This window comes from Eubalaena glacialis, chromosome 1 (assembly GCF_028564815.1).
Source record: "Eubalaena glacialis isolate mEubGla1 chromosome 1, mEubGla1.1.hap2.+ XY, whole genome shotgun sequence".
Taxonomy (NCBI): Eukaryota; Metazoa; Chordata; class Mammalia; order Artiodactyla; family Balaenidae; genus Eubalaena; species Eubalaena glacialis.
This window is the reverse complement of record NC_083716.1, coordinates 13,460,022-13,476,645: the sequence shown is the minus strand read 5'-3', so window position 1 is coordinate 13,476,645 and position 16,624 is coordinate 13,460,022. Positions and strand designations below refer to the sequence as shown.

Sequence of the window (16,624 nt, the reverse complement as noted above, 5' to 3'; positions counted from 1 at the left end):
AAAGTTGTGGAACTGAAGATAACATATGTCTGTCTCAAGTGCCAGAGGAAATTGTAGCACTGGCGAGAAGGGGAAGGGTCCAGATTTAGAGATGGGGAAAGAAATATGCTCCTTGTTCAACCGTGGTGTTTATACACAAGCCCTCATTTCTCCTCACACATAATGAACAGCCACAAAACTGACAGGAAAACAAATGCAAAACGGGGCAAGTTGATTGCTTCTTTGAGAGCTGGTTGGCGTAACGGAGTCCTGGATTGAAAATAAAGTTCAGGCAGATTGAACTCTGACCCTCCCACCCCTTTGCTGCAGTTTTCTGGGTTCCTGGGATCTTGTTCAAGAGAACGAAGCTGTGGATGCAGCTGAAACGGGTCGAGGTGGAGATGGTTAGAAAGGGATTCCTCCTTCACCACAAACCTCCTTGACTTAAAAATGATTAAAATAAAAAATCTCCAAACCAATTACTTTCTGTCTCTTGAGAGCCAGAGGATTGTCTAGGGTTTTTCTGGACACAGGGACCCCGAAGATCATTTTTCTCTTGTGGGTGGGGTGCTATTTTTAAGGCTTGGTTACCAGCCTCCAACTCTTAATTCCATGTGTCTATATGTATAAATAGATGTGACTAAATTTAAAAAGAAATAATATTCACATCTTTGGTTTTTTTCCGTCCTCACAAAAAACAAGTAATGGTTTTGACTTCATTTTCCACATTTCTCTGCCATTTTGACGTTAATCAGACACAGCCCAAGACTAGGAGCACATTTGGTCTTTGCAAAAAAAAATTGAATTGGCCTCTGACTCCTCTGGATGGTTCTGTAATTCATTGCTCTCAGAGCACCCCTGACAACCCAGAACCCCAGCTCAGATCTCAGATCCAGCTGGAAACCTCCTACCACGGCCCTTGGCTTGAAACTAGACCCTCAAGATTTTAACATACATGTTGGCCAAGCCACTTACGTCTAACTCCCCCTGCCTCAGTTTTTTCATCTGCAGAATGGACATGATACTCTCACCACCTGTCAGGACCAGAAGAGGTTGGGAGGAGTTGGAGAAACACCCATGGTGGGTTTCGGAGTAGCTGCTGAAGTGAAATAGAGCCCGATGGCCACTCAGCTATTGTTTTTTGCTTCTTCCTCACCTTACTGGTTAAGTGTGGCCAACACCCAGTTTTCATGTCAGGCATGCTGGCCCCAGGGACCTGAGCCTGGGGGCTAAGCTATCACAACCTGAACACCTCCTGCAGGCCAGCACCAGGTGCCTGGCCTTGGTTTGCTTGGTTACACCTCACGACAACTGCCAGAGAGGCATGGCTGGTTCCATTTCACAGACTGGGAGACTGATGAGTAGCTGCTCCTTTCACACCAATTGAAACGTAATACTCCCAGCGGTTAAAAAAATATGCTACAACCAACCAAAGAAAATGTATGCAGCTGTCTGTGGAGGAGGATGGGGCAGGTGGGCAGAGAGCAGGGCATTCAAGCTGGAATCTTGGGAGGAGAGCACCATATCCTTCCACATCCTGTGTAGTGGGTCTAATAGTATCACCCTTACCTCGAAAAAAAAATGTGTGTCTACCCAGATGTCAGAATATGCCCTTCTTTGGAAATAGAATCTGAAGATGTGTCATTCGTTAAGGATCTTGAGAGGAAATCATCCTGGATTTAGAATGAGCCCTAAATCCAATCACTGGTGTCCTTCCAAGGAGAGGAGAGGGCACAGACACAGAGGGAAGAAAGGCCATGAAGACAGAGGCAGAGACTGGAGCCAGAGGACGCTGGGAGCCACGAGGAGCTCCCAGACAAGGAAGGATGCTCCCCTAGTGCCTTTGAAGGGAGCGTGACCCTGCTGACACCTCAGTTTTGGACTTCTGGCTTCCAGAACGGTGAGAGAATACATTTCTGTTGTTTTAAGCCACCGAGATTGAGCAATTGGTTAGGGCAGTCTTAACAAACTAACACCTTCTGGCGAGCTGTTTACATTTGGTCACCAGAAATAAAGGCAGGCAGGAGCTAGTACTGAACACACACAAGCAAGGGCTAACTCTGTAAAGGGAAACATTAAATCTCTTTGGTAAAACAAAACAAAAGGCAGAAAGTCCCTTGTTCTTTCCTTGGAGCATGCCTTAGAGATAGAATCCCTGAGTCTGCGAGGAGTCCAGCAGTGTGAGGTGTGGGATCAGGGGAATGATGTAAGATGATATGATTTATTGCTTTGTTGAGCAGTGTTTTCAGCTGTGGATCTTGCTTTCAAGCTTAAGCTATTGCTGAAATAACAGGTAGGCCAAGGGACTTTTGAACACACACAGAATATCTCTGGTGACAGGAGAGCGAGCGTGGCTGATGTTTCTATGGGGAAGTTGGGAGGTGAACGGTTTGAAGACTTGATTATGGAAACACGGCACAGGGTAACCAATAATTGAGTGACATTGGGGTATGGGGGACATTGAAGTAGGCTGGTGCAGCCTTATCTCCAAGGGACTGATATGAGAAGTCCTTTACAACAGGACAGCAGTTGGGGGGCCTCTAACCCCAACAGGTGAGCGGAAGTGCTGTAATTAGCATTATTGTGGTAACTAGAGACCTGGGAAGGGTCAACACAAATGTGAGGCCAAATTTTGAAGAGGGCAAATGATATGACAGTTGAAGGAGGACCAGCCAAGAGCAAATCACAGCAGCTCAGCTGGGAGATGATGACAGCAGAAACCGGAATCTTGGCAATAGTCGTTGTTAAGTATCCCGCCATCCATGTGTGAGATACGCATGTGCATGTTGTATTCTTAAAAAGAGATTAAAGTATAATAATTGGGAGACTTTATTAATGTCTTTGGAGGAGTTAGAAATGATAATCTATATCCAAAATGACGCACAAATTTCTAACCTGGGGCTGAGGGTATTGCTGGGATGACTTAATCTCAGGAAACTGGCAATCTGTCACTGGGGGAGGGTGAAGACAGACCTGCTAGGGAGGGGGGCGGGGTTAGTCCGGGAGAGGATGGGAGAGGGTTCTCTGGAGCGAAGGGCTTCATGGCTGGGTGTCCGCCCCGCAGAGGAAGGACCACCTGCTCTCATCCATCTCTCTGTTGGAGTGCAGGGAGCTGGTCTTCCCACCAGGCTCTCAATCTGCGCTCAAATCACAGAGGTCAATAATTATTCAAGTTGATGAAAATGAAAACGTGATTTATAATGAGATAACGGCTCCCACATTTTGAAGGAGACAGTATAAGCCAGAGGCTCACAGCCTGCGCTCTGGAGTTTGAAGCTCGAGTTCAAATCCCGCCTCTAGCTGTGTGAGATCCACCTGTGTGAGGTCTCAGAGTAGTGGATGCCTCTGAAGTCATGAGATCAGCACATTGTATGTGAGTCTCGCATTGCTGAACATTAGAGGAGTGGGTCCTAGAACCACTAGTGGTTGTGTTAGCCGACGTCATCCCATTTAATCAGCACTACTGCACGGGGATGGGGTGGGTGTGTGTGGGGGGGGAGGTGTTCTTCCCTGAGTCATACACGAGGAAACTGAGGCTCGGAGGACTTGAGTGCTCATTTGCCTGAGGTTCCTCGCCTGGTGCCTGGTGAGCGGCATCAGTGCAAGTCACTGTCTCTCTCGTGAGTCTGTGGCCTCACCATCCTAAAGGCACCGTGGAAGGGGGGCAGACCCACTTGGGTCCTCTGCTTCTGGCCACCTCCGCTTTCTCTGTGCCCTGCCTCCTTGTCCCAGCCTTTCATCTTAATTACCATTGGGAATGGACCTTGTTGGAAGCTGCTCTGGGGCCCAGTGGCAGGGTCACCCAACAACGATGCTCCTCCTTAAGAAAAGACCATCTATATTCCACCTTCTGCAACGCCTCCCTGAAGTTCACAGGCATGGCCTGTCCCTGGGGAAATGGACACCACGGGGGTGGGGCAAGGTCAGCCGTTCTCAGGTCTGATGCATACATTCAAATCACCTGGGACCACTTGCCAAGGGCCCCATGCCTGCACCCCACCTGAGCCCGGCTGCTGCTCTATCTGCCCAGGTGAGTCTGATGTGCGGCCAGGCTTGAACACTATCGCCAGGGCACACTTCTCCTTCTGGGTCACAGCCATGCCGACGTTGTTTTACATTTTAAACCCTCTCACCTTAGAGTAGATTCCACGTAGCTGGTGGAAGGCTCCAAGTCTCCGTTTGGTGGGTTGTTACCCGGTCACGTGAGGGCCACTGGAACCTGCTAGGGTAGGGGTGGGAACTGCCTTGTGAGGATGATGTGCAGACCGTTCCCATCAAACAAGCAGGGGTGGCCTGCTCCCCAGGGACCTGTGAGCCCGTCCCCACTGTCCCTGGGGCTGACACTTGGGGGGAATGTGGTCAGAGTCTTAAGGATCTTCATCCTCTGCTTCCTCAAAGGCAAGTCTTTAAAATGGCTCCCACTTTATATGAATCTTCTAATCATGGAGAGTTTCCTTTATTTACTGTAATAATAGCTGAGTGACACTCAAGTAGCAGTGTGAGTCTTGTGACAGCTCTGAGTTTTTGTAGGTATTATTAGCCTCATTTCATGGGTAGGAAACCTAGAAGTTACACTGGTTGGATGAATCACACACTAGGAAGAGGCAGAGCTGGGACCTGGCGCTGCGTCTCTGCCCTGCACTCTGTCTTCTCCCTGCTTGAGGCGGGCAGCTAGGTTTCCATATCACAGATGATCCTTGACATTGACACATATTCTGGGTGATCTTGGACAAGTCGTTTTTCTTGGAGCCTCTGTTTTTTTGTTGTAAAATTCTGAGAGGGTCACATTCTTTAAGGATTCCATCAAAGCTGATATTTTAAAGACAATACACCTTTTAAGGTCACAGGAGACAAGGAATGTGAAAAATGTTCTTACAAGGAGAATGCCTCCTTGAGATGTGAGGGTTATAATTATAGTTTTCTATAACATTAGCTCTGGCCATTTTGAAAACATCTGGGCTACAATTGCTTGGGAGCAGGGCCCCTTCTACCTTGTGTACCACTGTATACACTACATACAGGTAACATATACAGGTGTTCAGTAAAGGATTTTAAGCAAATGTTTTAACTTTGAAGTATAACATAGAGAGATGTGTATAAATCACAAATGTACAGATAAATGATTTTTTTCAATTGAGCATACTTGTGTAACTACCACCCAAAATAAGATGTAGAATATACCCAGCACCCATCACAGGCCTCCCTCATGGCGCCTCCTAGTAATTACCCCCTGACTTCCAACCTCATGGATTGGTTTTGCCCATTTTTGAACTGCAATTGAATGGAATCATATAGGATGGACACATTTCTTTCAATCTTATGTTTGTGACTGCACTCAAGTTATAGTGTGTAATTTTATGTTGTTCATCCTCATTACTATCTATATTCCATTGTATGGCTACCACTCAATGTATGTATTCATTTCACTGATGATGTATGTTTAGATTGTTTCCAGTTGGGCGCCATATGGACTAATGCTGCAGTGAGTAGGCTTGTATTTTGGAGCACATATGTACTCATGTTTGTTGACTATATAACTAAAAGTAGAATTGCTTGGTTATAAGGTTTGTATATGTTCAACTCTAGAAAGTCCTGCCAACTTTTTCCCCATTGTACTTGTACCAATTAATATTCCCATCAGCAATGTAGGAGAGAGGATTCTACCAGTTGCTCCACAAACTTGCCAAGACTTGGTATTATCGTATTATTTTTAAAAAAGCTGTTCTGGTGAGTATGTAGTGGTATATAATTGTGATTTTAGTATGCGTTTCCTTGATGGTTATTTATTTTGAACACTTTTTCTTATTTAAGTCTTTTGGCCTTTTTCTATCCAGTTGCTGATATTTTTCTTACTGAGTGCTAGGAGATCTTATTTATTTATATATTTATTTTAATATTTATTTATTTATTTGGCTGTGCCGGGTCTTAGTTGCTGCACGATCTTCGTTGTCGTGTGCGGGATCTTCGTTGCGGCATGCAGGATCTTTCGATGCGGCATGTGGGATCTAGTTCCCTGACCAGGGATCGAACCCAGGCCCCCTGCATTGGGAGCCTGGAGTCTTAACCACTGGACCACCAGGGAAGTCCCACTAGGAGTTCTTTATATATTCTGGATATGAGTCTTTTAGGCTTACCTTCTCACTTTCTTCATGAATCAGAAATGAACAGAACAGAAAATTTTTTTGTTGAACAGAAACTTAAAATTTTTTTTGAGTGAGTTAATTACATATTAGTAGATGCTGCTAATGATAAAAGACTGAATCATTACAGGAATTATTTCCTTTGGAATATTAATTCCTACATTGTTTTTTTCAATTTTTATTTTTTAATTGTAGAGATATTCTTAATTTTAATGAAGTCCAATTTATCAATCTTTTCCTCTATGATTTTTGCTTTTTGTATCTTGTTAAGAAAATGTTGTCTATCCTAAGGCTATAAGGATATCCTCTTATGTTATTTTCTAGAAGCTTTGTTGTTGAACTTTCACAAGTTAGGCCTGTAGTCCCATCTGGGATTGACTTTTATGTATGGTGTGAGGTTGGGGTGACCATTGCTTCTTCTCCATTCAGATGGATCATCTTTCCTCCATGCATTGCAGATGTATGTATATTGTAAACTGGGTAACCATATGTATGAGCCTCTGTTCCTGAACTCTGTTCTACTGGCTCAGTGAATACTTCAGGGATGAATGGTGGATGGCCTGGGCCTCACATGCTCCTCATGAAGATGGAGGTTCTGAACTCTTGCTTTCTGAGGAGATCCTGTGCTTCCTCTGCTGAATCATTTGGTTTATCTCTGCCCTTTTCTGACTTCTTCCCATAGACACAGTTAATTGGCTGACAAAATTATCAAGATAGCAAAGGCTTCCATAACATTTACCAGGTCCTGTTCTAAATATGCTTGAATTCATTTAATCTTTACACAAACCCTTGATGTAGTCACTATTGTTATCCTCATTTCCCTGATGAGAAAATTAGGGCACTGAGACCACATGGGTGGCATGTACCAGACATGGAATTTGAACCCAGGGATTCAGCCTTGGAGTCCATGTTCCTAAGCACAACACTGGGCTTTCTTTCAGCCAACAGCAGGAAGTAAAATGGTAGAGGACAAAATCACCCTGGCCTAGGAATGAAGACATCTGAGCTCTTATCTTGGCTTCTACACCTATTGGATGGGAGATTTTGGACACATTGGTTAATCTCCTTGAACCAATTTCCTCAGCTAGAAAGTGAGACAGTAAAGTGATATTTTCAGCTCTGACATTTTACAATATCATCTCTCTGGAAGATTCCTAGAGAGACTGTGGATTTTTTGGAGAGAAGACTATTGTACAATGGAGACTAGGGTGGAGACACAGATTGGGGAGGAGCCCAGAGAGAGTGGTGAGAGCCGGGTTGGGGGGAATAAGGAGGTAGGGAGGTGGGGGGAGTGGGAGAGGGAGAGGAGGGAATGTCCCAGCCCTCCAACCTGTCTCTTCCCATCTGCTTATCCCCTTCATGGACCCTCAGATCCAGCCTATCAGATTACATGATGGAGGGGGTGGTGATGCCTAGGTGCTAAGTTTTCTAATTGACCCGCCTTCTGGGAATTTCTTTGAGAGGCTCCTGTTTGTTCCCAAGGCCGTGGTTCCTGTGTGAGCCTCCTGGGGGGCAGTTTCTCTGCCCAGAGCTGGCTAATTGTTCACCCACCGTGTCCACTCACTGGTGAAAATCACACCAGGCTCTTCCATGTAGACACCAGAGGTCCATGGGGGTGTCTCGTGACCTTGGGGGCCCTCACAGCCGGAGGCTGGGGGCCTGGGAACAGTCTTTTATCATTAACTTCTGGACAGCGACATTGGTGGTGGTAGTGGTGGGGGGAGAGGAACGGTTAAAAGATAACTTAGAAATGTCACACAAGGAATATATGCTATTTTTAGACAAATTTAGAAAATTCAGATACACACAAAAAAGGAAACCAAAAAAGTGATCTGTAATCACTTAATCCAGAGATAACCACTATTAACATTTTGGCAGTGATTTTCTTTAGAAGTGTTTTGGATATCTCTGTTTCTCTCTCTCTTTGTAGATCTTTATCTCTGTATGTATGACATACATATATATCTTTTTATAAAAATGGGTTGCAGTCTTCTGGAGCTAGATTTTTAAATTTGGCAATATATCATAAGCATTTCTTCAATCACTCAACATATTTTATCATCTTTAATAGCTGCATGACAAGCCATAGGTGATAGTTTCCCATCTTTGTTATTATTCGTTGTGAACACACTTTTTCATGCATTTTTGAACATATTTCCTTAGGAAATTTTTGAAAATATCACAATGAATATGTTCCAGTGATTTTTGAAAGATAATAAAGTTAATACTGTCCTCATCATTATCAAGAAACATTTATATAGTACCAATAACAGTAATAATTATTTTTTAATTGAAAGCCTCATAGATTACCAACTCTCTCAGTAGGTCATCTCATTTAATTTTCTGAGAGGTTCTATTAGGTTCATTTATTCCCATTTTACAGCTGTGAAAATTGAGACCTTAGGAGGGGAAATGACTCCCCCAGGTCACCCAGTTGAGCAGGGCAGGGACAGGAAGTATGTCTGGGCTCCCTCCTCTCCGCTGGGCTCCCTGCACCTAGCAGGGCATGTGAAGCTGCCCAGAATGTGGCCTCCGCTCGCTCTCCAATGCTCTGGACAGGACGGGAGATTGGTGCCTGCAGACGGGCTGAAGATTGACATCTGTCAAAGGAGGATCCCAGGTAACGCCTGCTGGGGCTTCAGAGCAGCCTTCCTGGAGCTGAGCCTTAAAGCGGGGAGAGAGGGAGCCACAGAAAAGCACAGAGAGCATGCCAGGCAGGGGAGGCATGGTGTGAGCAAAGGGGTAAGTCAGGGAAACCCGACACCCCTCCCTCCTCTTGCTCAGGCTCCTGTGCTGAGATCAGCTTACAGGAGGCCTGTTCTAGCACCTTTGCCAGACACTGACAGCGAATGTGTAGTGTCACAGGCAACGGGATAATAATGGAAATTAAATTTTCTGTTAAGCAGCCTTGTATATGTTTAAATCATTTCATTATACAGATAGAAATGTTTTTCTGATTTCTTCTTTTTTCCTCAAAATGGTAATAGCCTTTTGCCTGATTCTAAGAATGATATCTATTCAATGGTAAAAAATAAAATTTTACACAATACAGACAAGCATAAAGATACAAAAAAAGGCAAGAAGCAGACCCTCCCCATCCTGAGGTAACTGCTTGGCGTCTGGGCTTTCAGACTCTCTCTGGGCCCACATATTCATGGGGGATTTTCCTTGACAGTTTTACGTAAATGGGATGGAGCCAAACACACTCTTCTAGTGCATGTTTTCTCACTCAGCAATCTGTCTTGGACACCTTCCCCTGTCATTACGTACGGATTTCCTTCATTATTTTTATTTATTTTTGTAGAGTCCGACTTACATTAATTCAAAAAGGTCAAATTGCCGGTGTATAAAATGTTGATTAGGGTGCACAGAAATTGGGGTTTGACTCTTCTCAAAATGACAAGGGCTTTGTCAGCCCTGGTGGCCTATGAACAAGGTATCTTCCTGTTTATTTTTTTATGTTTACTTTTTTTTATTAGGCAAATTTTCAAACTACTTAAAAGAAGAGAGAATAGTGCAAGGAACTTTCCAATACCCATCACCTGGATTCAACAAGTATCAAGATTTTGCCACATTTGCTTTATCAATCCTTTATTTTATTTTATTTTATTTTTTGCTGAAATATTTTAAGGCAAATCCAGTTATCTTGTCATTTTAGCCCTGCATCCTTTAGTATGCATTGCTCACAAAAAAAAAGATATTTTCTTATGCAGCCACCATGGCTTTCTTTTCCAACCTTCCTCCCTCCATCCTTCTTCCCTTCCTGTCTTACTTTCTAGGTAAGAAGTCTTAAACAGGCAACCTCATCTAGCTAGATTATAATAACATGATTTCTTTGTATTGCGGTTACTTTTACTTATGGTAACTGACACTAATATTCTGTTTAGGGTAGTGTAGTATTTTTTTTTTAAGACAATACATTTATTTGAATAAAATGAATGGACAAGTTTAAAGAAAAGCCATGGAAAGGGTGACATGCAAGTACAACAACCCTTCCAGAAAGTGATTTGAGAATGGAAGATGCTGCTTTAGTTCATCCTCTTCTGAAAGGCATTTAGAGTGTTTCCAACTTTTTCACTACTAAAAACAATGCTGTAATGAATAATCTTATATATACATACCTCTGGTGCTGTCTGGTTATTTTCTTAGGATATATGCTCTAGAAGCAGAACTGCTGAATTTACAGGCTATGAATCTCTTAAAAGCCATGGTTTCCTAACCAGAGTGTGCTGTACTTAATTTAACATTTTGTTCCTGTTTTTATTTTCTGGTGACTCAGGGTCATATTGAAGCATCAGCAATTGTACACTGATGGTCTTAGGCTTTCTGCACTTTTTCTGTACGTCTCCAGGCTATGATGGTGAAGCTTTTGCACCCACTTTTCATAGTGTTTCTGTCTCATCCTTTTCAGTAAATTTTCCTTTGTCGTTCTCTCCCAGCCTTTTAATTTGCTACTTCTCAAGTACTGTGAGCTGGAACAGATAAACGAGTTTGTGCTGATTGTACCTAAATTAAGGGTAAATAGACTCTCAGTAAGGGTCTGATGGGACAAACATGAGGCAAGATTTTTCTTAGGTCCTGCCCATCCCACTTCCTTTTAGATCTATCCTGCTTCAGATCTCTAGGGCTGTTTGAAGGGTGGCCGCTGGTGATGGCAATGGGAGTTACTGCTACTTAACGGCAGATAAAGTGACAAACGGAAAGTATTGTGGATCCCTTGTGCTCCCAGAGAGATTTTTCAGGATACAGCATGGATTTGCTACTTACCTCCCTCCATCCTTACAAGCATTTTGATGTAGCTGGAGTCAGTCTTATGACCTCTGATTTGTGGAGGAGGGATCTGTGTTTCACAGAGACCAGGTGATTTTCCAAAGGCCACACCACTGGCTTATGGCAGAGCTATGACTCGAATTTCTTCTGCTTACCACCTGGACCAGGTGCACCGGGGGTTTGAATAATGGGTGTTTCTAGGAAGAGTGATGCTAATAGCAAAGAACCAGTGCGTCATGGGGCACTTGCCCAGCCAGCGCATGGACAAGGTCCAGGAACTGGGACAGACAGATTCACGGGAGCTCGACTGCTAGGGACAAGGCTTTTACGTGACTCGAGATGTCCTCAGCCAAAAGGACAGCTGGGCAGGAGTGGGGGCCAAGAACGCTAAGTCCTCATTACTGTTCAGCCTCCTGGCTGTGGAAGAAGGAGCAGGGCCCCAGGAGTCCCCGAGCTGGGTTCCAGAGCCTTCCCGGCTGTGTGCCCTGGGCCAGGAAACACCCCACCTCTAAGCCTCAGCTGAAAAGAGGGGCTCGGACCCAGATCAGGGGTCTTCTAACTGCAATCCTGGGGAGGCCACCCCCCGTGCACCTCTCCAGGTACCTCAGTCATTGAAGAGGCTCTGTTTTTTGTTTTTAATTCTTCAGACTTAATTGGAAGGATTCTGACGCCAACATTTTTCTGAACAACTGACCAAAATGATCTTGCATGTTTCACTCTCATCTGCTCCTGAGTTTCCACCCCTGGGTCATGGTACTTCCCCACCCCACACTGACATTAACCAGCCCTTGGGAGACCGCCCTGGATGCTACTACCCCCGCCTCGTCCCCTCTGCTTCATTCTACCCATCCCGCTTCCTCAGTTTCCCTTTTAGCCCCTGGTACCATCCTGCCCCCGCTCAGTTGCCTGGTCTCCTCACTGGCCTCACCCCTGCACTCAGCCCTCCACGCAGTTGTGTTCACTGCCAGCGGGAGAAAGCCCAAGACATCAGGCATTCCAGGCCCTTCGGTCCTGCCCTCTCCTCTGTGTCTAACCCAGAGGACAGTTTCCAGGTTTCTGAACTCTGCTTTCTCTCATGCATCAGGATACAAGATTCCCTGTGCCCGGAGCTCTCTTTCTGGCCCTTGTCATCTTGGAGCCACTGGACTCATCCTGAAGACTCTGCTCAATTGTCATGTCCTCAGTGAAGCCTCCTGCAAGCACCCGCCCCAGCCGATGAGTCACTTCTGTGTCCCTGCAGCTGCTGCTAAGATCTGTCACATCAATCCTCCCAGGCCTGGTTCCCCACTCAACCCCAGGCTTCTCAGGGTCTGAGATTTAAAACTTCACCCCAATCACAGATGTTCGGTGTTTCTAGCAAACCTGAGCTCAGCAAATGCTTGTTGAATGAACAGATGAGTTTCCTCTGCCGCCGGGCCCTGTGCCAGGTATGGGGGGCTTAAACCTCACCATTTGGACCCTGTGAACCTGTAGATCCTACCATGTTGACCCCTAGAATTCTCTGACTGCAGCTTTATGAGCACAAACTTTAAAACAATACAGAATTATACAAAATCAGATGTATTTACAACTGACAGATTAGACACACTCTGTCAAGCCAGTTTAGTGGATTGATTACTTTTCTATAGAACATGGTTAAACGGGTCCTGATTTTTGTCCGTTTTTATCAGTATTGATTCTTTTCCAGGTAGATTTTATAATGAATATTTGCTTCATTGACCAATTTTTTTGTCCCTCATAAAGTTTTACAAATTATAGCATTTTCTGTTGTAATTTTCTTTTGTGGGTGTTATTTTTACCCAATCCAGGTTTTCTGGAACAAATTTGGTGGTAGACTTAAGAAACTTAATTAGCTTTTTATTTTTTAGAAGCAGTTTTAGGTTCATAGAAAAAACTGAATGGAAAGTACCGAGAGTTCTCAGATACTCCTGTCCCCATACCTGCAAGCCTCCTTCTCTATGGCTGTCCCCCACCACGGTGGCACATTTGTCACAACTGATGAACCTACATTGACACATCATCACCCTAAGTCCAGAGTTCACATTAGGGCTCACTCTTGGCGGTGTACATTCTGTGGGTTTGGACAAATGTAGAACGACGTGTATCTGCCATGATAGTACCATACGGAATAGTTTCACGGCCCTAAAAATCCTCTCGGCTCTGTCTATTCATCCCTCCCTCCTCCCTAACTCTTGTGATAAAAATATGATCAGAATGATTTCAATCTTTTGTTAATTCCAACTGTAAAATAAATTTTAACATGTTCAATTTGAACTATACTCAGTTATATTTTGTGTAAGTTACTTTTACAGGTAACAATTCATTAAAAATTAATCTGTATTTATTTTTCAGGTTATTTATGTGAAAATTGTGAGGAACCTTCTGTTGGATATTCCAGGCTTCTTCTAGGGACAAAGAGTAGCCAGGTGAAAATGGAGAAGTCAGACTGTCCCTTCTCAGACCCTACTGTGGCTCTCTTTACTCTGAACAAAAGCTGGTCTCGGACTTCCCTGGTGACGCAGTGGTTAAGAATCTGCCTGCCAATGCAGGGGACACGGGTTCGAGCCCTGGTCTGGGAAGATCCCACATGCCGTGCGGAGCAACTAAGCCCATGCGCCACAACTACTGAGCCTGCGCTCTAGAGCCCGCGAGCCACAACTACTAAGCCCAGGTGACACAACTACTAAAGCCTGCGCGCCTAGAGCCCGTGCTCTGCAACAAGAGAAGCCACCGCAATGAGAAGCCCGCGCACCGCAACAAAGAGTAGCCCCCGCTTGCCACAGCTAGAGAAAGCCCGTGCACAGCAACGAAGACCCAACGCAGCCAAAAATAAAAAAATAAATAAATCAAAACCCCAAATAACCAAAAAAACCCCAAAATGGCCTGGTCTCTATCCCAGCAACTCAGAGAGCTTCAGTCTCTGGTCAAGGTCACGGAGCTTATGTTGAGGACAGAATCAGGACCCAAACCCAGCCAGCCTGGCTCCAAAGCTGATGCTCTTTCATTGAGCTCCTGCCTTGTCCTGCAACTGTCCCAGGTGATGACAAGGTTTTGTAGAGTCCCTTGGTGGAGGGTGTCCATCAGGTTACAGTGAAAGATCGTGGATCAGATCAGACCAACCCTGGGTTGGGAGACTGGGGAGGGTAATGAAAGCCTGTTGGAAGCAGGATATTGCCTTCTAGACCCAGTACTCCAATCAACATTGGGTATGACCTTATGCAAGCCATTTACCTTCTCTGACTCCTGGTTTTCTTATTTGTAGGATTCATTCATCCAACAAATATTTGTTGGACACATATGACATGCTAGATGCCAGAGAGTGCCATAGGTACCAAGGATACAACCACAAATAAAACAAAGTTCCTGATCCCATGGAGTTGACTCTGAACTAGATGGTCTCTAAACCCTCTAAACTCCATGATGCTATGGGGGTTGGGGGGGCATTTTGTAGGGATACAGAATCAGTTCAAGGCCAGTTCTTATCCGAGGGTAGTTGATCATTGGGCAGGAGAAGACAGGCTGCCCACTGTAAAACAATCAGAGACACAAATTGCCTCTAATGACATCAAGGACCTGCATAATTTGGCCCCTCTTGTCCTCTCTGGCATCCTCGCAGGCCAGTTTTCCTTCAACTCACCAGCCGAATCCTTTCCAGCCTATCTTAGGCTGGATCCCCCAGAAGCAGGCTCCGAGGTTAGTAATTTGAGTGCAAGCAGTTGATTTGGGAGGTGATCCTAGAAAGCAACGGTCGTAGAGTGGGGCATTAAAGCAGGGAAGGAAAGGAAAGGAAGCCAAGTGTGTCCCATTACAGCAGGTTATTGCTGAGAGCAATTGGAACTCAGTCCTGACAGAGAATTCTAGAGGTGAGAATTCTAGGGGTAAACGCTAGGGCATTTACCCATCAACTCCTATTGAGCATTGGCTGAGGGTTGCTCCTAGGGGCATTAACTTCCTGGCATTTCCGGTCTGTTCAAGGCACCATCCAACAGAGAGCCCTCAGGCAGAGACTCTTGGGGGCTTGCAGTAGGACACTGTGTGTGCTGAAAAGGTAAGTGCTGACATGGAATATGGGGGGGGGCTGCTATAAGGCCTCAGGGCCTTTGCACTTACTGTTCCTTTGATTGGAGCAAACTTCTCCCCAGCTCTTTGAAGAACTGGCACCTTATCCTTCAGCTCTCAGCCCAGAGTCTTTTCCTCTGACAGATCCTCTGTGAATTAGCACCCCCCCCCCATCCCGGTACTCTCCATCATATCTTCTCGTTTATTTCTTTCATAGCACATGTCACAGTCAGAAATCAGCTTCCGTGTTTGTTTGCAGGCACTTCTGTATCTCTAGTGCCTAGAGAAGCATCTGGCTCATAGTTGCACTTCCAGAACTATTTTCTGCACACACATGTGCCATGTCATCCACACCCAGCTAAATACCAACATGCCTTCCACTCCCACTCCCAGACTTGTGACCAGAGAACGGAGTAAAGATTGAGTTTGGGTTATGGGGACACGAAGACACTGCTCAGGTTTTCATGTACATTGGCTAGACGTCTACTCATCAGAAAAGTCTGAAGCCTGTATTGTGCTTTGGGAGATCGATGGTAGTAACATTCCAGCAGGGTAAGGGAGGCAATGACCGATACTGATGAAAATAGTGGAGTCTGCAAGTTCCCCGAATGATTGGATATTTTTACTTCTGATGTAAAGTACGGATCCCTTCTAACAGCCTACTTGTAGGTATTAAATGGACAAGAGCCCAGTGAATGTCCTTCAAGATAAATTTCATGTCATCTTTTCTTGTTCAAAGAGGTTTAGTCCATCCCTTCAAAAATCTGTAGGGTATCCTGCTTCTGTTTTTTAAAAACTATATTTAGTTTGCTTTGAAGATGAATAAAACTGAGATGCTATTATGTTCCTTTCCTACTTTGCAGCATCCAGAAATGCCTTTGCTATTAGTGCTCTAGAGAAACAGATTTCTTTGATTTTTTTTTCCAGTTTAGAAGATCAAAAGCTGCCAGAAATTGTTTCAGAGGAAAAATAAATCTCTGAGAAGTTGGATTTGAAATTCTGAGAGGCCAGCGCCTGTGTCCACTGTGTCAGGAGCCATGTGATGAGAGTGGCTCTAACTGCGGCATCTGCCCCCTTGTGCCTCTCCGCCTCTCCTAGGGAAGCCCCGCCTTAGCCTCGACCTTCTGCTTTCTCTTGTGAAATCATAGAATATTGGGCTTAAAATTAAATTTATTGTAAATCTGAGCAGGCGGAATCATTTCCCAAAGAGAGTGATTAAAATAAATGACTCTCAGTCTTTGGAAAAACCCACTATTTCTTGGAGATGAGGACTCAGATTATGGAAAGTTTTGAATGAAAGATTCAATTTTCTTTTGAGTCTGAACATACACTTCACATCTGTATTTCATCACCCCTTTTCTATCATAAAGGTAGCGCCTGAGGGACTTCCCTGGTGGCGCAGTGGTTAAGACTCCATGCTCCCAATGCAGGGGGTCTGGGTTCAATGCCTGGTCAGGGAACTAGATCTCACATGCATGCCACAACTAAGAGTTCACATGTTGCAACTAAGGAGACTGCGAGCCGCAACTAAGGAGCCTGCCTGCTGCAACTAAGACCCGGCACAACCAAATAAATAAATAAATACTAAAAAAAAAAGTGCCATTGATTAAAAAAAAAAAAAAGTAGTGCCTGGACCAATTCCTTACATTACTTCTCCTCTCTGCCCCGGGAAGGTT

At 44.7% G+C, this 16,624-nt stretch overlaps 1 long non-coding RNA gene across 2 annotated transcripts in view; it reads left to right on the top strand.

Moving 5' to 3' along the window:
* Window positions 1–13,910, top strand: part of LOC133093150 (uncharacterized) — a 68,356-nt gene extending 54,446 nt beyond the window's left edge. For both annotated transcript variants that reach the window (XR_009701243.1, XR_009701242.1), the window contains 2 exons: window positions 11,974–12,316; window positions 13,242–13,910. This is a non-coding gene — a long non-coding RNA (uncharacterized LOC133093150). The remainder of the gene's footprint in view (window positions 1–11,973; window positions 12,317–13,241) is intronic.
* Window positions 13,911–16,624: the final 2,714 nt, after the last annotated feature.